Genomic DNA, 2,177 nt, shown 5'->3' on the forward strand with positions numbered 1-2,177 from the left:
TTTCTTCACGCTCGGCTTTTGTTTCGAATTTATGTTTATTTTCTGTGGGAATAGAGTTGATTCCTGCTGGGCTTGTTTTAGGTTTACAAGAACTTGATTCAGTTATACATAAATGTATGTCTATTCTCTTATCTTTAGGGGTCTTTTCCCATATAGGTTCTTTCAGTGTTTTCAGTACACTTCCCTGTGCTATTCAGTAGGTGTTTTTTGGATTATCTATCTGATAATAAATAGTATGTGTGTTAATTTCAACTTCTTAATTTCTCCCTACCCATCCCTTTTTTGAAATAATCATGGGTGAGTTTTATTAGTCTGAGTCTGTTTCTGTTTATAAATCTGTTCACTTGAAAGAACTTATAGATTCCACCTGTAGGTGATATAATATTTCTTTCCCTGACTTCTCTCAGGAGGATAAATCTCTTGGTCCATCCACGCTGCTGTTAATGGCATTACTTTTGTTGTTGTTTTTTTGATGGCTGAGTGTATTCCGGTGTTTAGATGGATCAGTTGCTCTTCATTTCTCTCTACTGATGGATATTTTGGTTGAAGCTCTCTCTTGGAATTTGTGAATAGTGCTGCCATGAAAACAGAGGAGCAAGTATCACTTTAAATTATGATTTTATCCAGATCTAAGGGAAGGAGTGGGCTTGCTTCATCGGGTGGCAACTATATTTAATGTTTTAAGGAATCTTCATACTGTTTTTCTTGTGGCTGCACCCACCATTTCCATCCCCACCCACAGTGTAGGAGGCCTCCCTGTTCCCCTCGCGCTCTGAAGCATTGAATCTTTGTAGATGTTTTGGGGATGGTCATTCTGAGGGGGTGAGCTGATACCTTGTTGCAGTTTGATTGGCATTTCTCTAACAGCGATGCTGAGCATCTTTTCATAGGCTTTATGGCCATCTCGATGCCTTCTTTGAGGATATATCCATTTAGATCTTTGGCCAATTTTTTCTCTTGGGTCGACTGTATTTTGATATTGATCTGCAGGAGATGTTTGCATATTTAGGAGATGAACACGTTGCCTTTAAAATTCGGTTGCATTTTCCCCTGATGTTCAGGGTTGTCTTTTTCTTTCATTTCGGGTTTCCCTTGCTGTGCAAAAGCTTTTGAAGTTAACGAAGTCCCTTTTGTTGAGTCTTATTTTTCATTATCCTAAAAGTGGGTTCCAAAAACAATTTGCTGCGACTTGTGTCAAACCGTGTACTGCCTATATTTTCCTTAAGAGGGTTAGAGTAATCGTCCCTCAGTTTAGTTCTTTAATGGATTTGAAATGTCTTTTTCTGCAATTGGTTAGGGACTGTCAGTTTCATCACTTTTCACTTGTTTAAGGAACCTCCACCCTCTCCTCCACACTGGTTGTTAGCAATTTATTTTGCCAGCATCAGTGTAGGAAGGTCACCTTTTCTCCACAACCGCTCCGGCACTTCCTGTTGGTAGACTGCCGGGGTCCAGCCCCGGTGGATCCAGGGAACTCGAAGGGTGGACGGCGTTGGCGTGGAAAGACTTGTTTGTTTATTAATGTAAGATTAGATTAAGAAACTATAGTGTAGTAAGAAGGTTAAGTGGAGGAAGAGGGCTGAATAGCTTGGTTTACACGGAAGGCCAATAAAATTCCAGACAAGGAATTTGCACCATCTACGTTGGGCCACCGGCGCCCGCTTGAATATCTAAGGGTGCCTCGCCTTAAGCTCCCTTTCGTGCTGGTCTTAACAGCCGGGGCAAGTAAGTAGACCTGGCGAGCCTCCGCGCCCCAGGTGGAGATTCAGCCTGAAGTTAAAGTAAAGAGCAGAGAGAGGGAAGGGGAGAGAGAGGAGAGAGAGAGACATGGGGGGAGCCAGAGTCCAAGAAACCAGGCCGAGAGACTAGTTCGAGAAACTGGTCCGAGAAACTGCCCCGGCCCCTGGCCCCCATCCTTTATTGTTCAGAAGGCCTTTTATACTTTTGATAAAACATGGAGATCAATGGGTAACACAGAATTATGTAGCGTTCGCAGCCCAGACTCTTTCTATACATCATTTTGTATACAAAAGGTCTCAGGTGATTTACATTATCTTCTGGCTGTTCTATAGAGATGTAACTTAATGCTTTAAGGAGATGCAATTAAAGAAAAACACTTCAGGGGAAACAAATAACATTCATTAGGAGAGAGATAAAAAGTGTTAACAAGCTTCTTG

Source organism: Capra hircus, chromosome 18, assembly GCF_001704415.2.
Source record: "Capra hircus breed San Clemente chromosome 18, ASM170441v1, whole genome shotgun sequence".
Classification (NCBI taxonomy): Eukaryota; Metazoa; Chordata; class Mammalia; order Artiodactyla; family Bovidae; genus Capra; species Capra hircus.